Source organism: Priapulus caudatus, unplaced genomic scaffold (assembly GCF_000485595.1).
Source record: "Priapulus caudatus unplaced genomic scaffold, Priapulus_caudatus-5.0.1 Scaffold187, whole genome shotgun sequence".
Classification (NCBI taxonomy): Eukaryota; Metazoa; Priapulida; class Priapulimorpha; order Priapulimorphida; family Priapulidae; genus Priapulus; species Priapulus caudatus.
Window position 1 is genome coordinate 34,950 of NW_014577248.1, and position 597 is coordinate 35,546.

General features: G+C 42.2%; 1 long non-coding RNA gene across 1 annotated transcript in view; it reads right to left on the reverse strand.

Annotated features, from left to right (window-relative positions):
- LOC106806966 overlaps positions 1–597 on the reverse strand; it is a 14,120-nt gene that overhangs the window by 780 nt on the left and 12,743 nt on the right. The gene's annotated exons all lie outside the window — the stretch shown is intronic.

The window sequence follows — 597 nt, forward strand, 5'->3', positions numbered from 1 at the left end:
GGGTTAACGATGTATACCTGCGGGTTAGGATGATTACCGATGATGTAATATTAAGGATGTAGATCCTTAACGATGGGGTTGACGATGTATACCTGCGGGTTAGGATGATTACCGATGTAGATCCTTAACGATGGGGTTGACGATGTATACCTGCGGGTTAGGATGATTACCGATGATGTAATATTAACGATGTAGATCCTTAACGATGGGGTTGACGATGTATACCTGCAGGTTAGGATGATTACCGATGATGTAATATTAACGATGTAGAATCCTTAACGATTGGGTGCACCGTACGATGGTAGACGCTGCTATACCTGCGGGTTAGGATGATTACCGATGATGTAATATTAACGATGTAGATCCTTAACGATGGGGCTGACGATGTAGACCTGCGGGTTAGGATGATTACCGATGATGTAATATTAACGATGTAGATCCTTAACGATGGGGTTGACGATGTATACCTGCGGGTTAGGATGATTACCGATGATGTAATATTAACGATGTAGATCCTTAACGATGGGGTTGACGATGTATACCTGCAGGTTAGGATGATTACCGATGATGTAATATTAACGATGTAGATCCTTAACG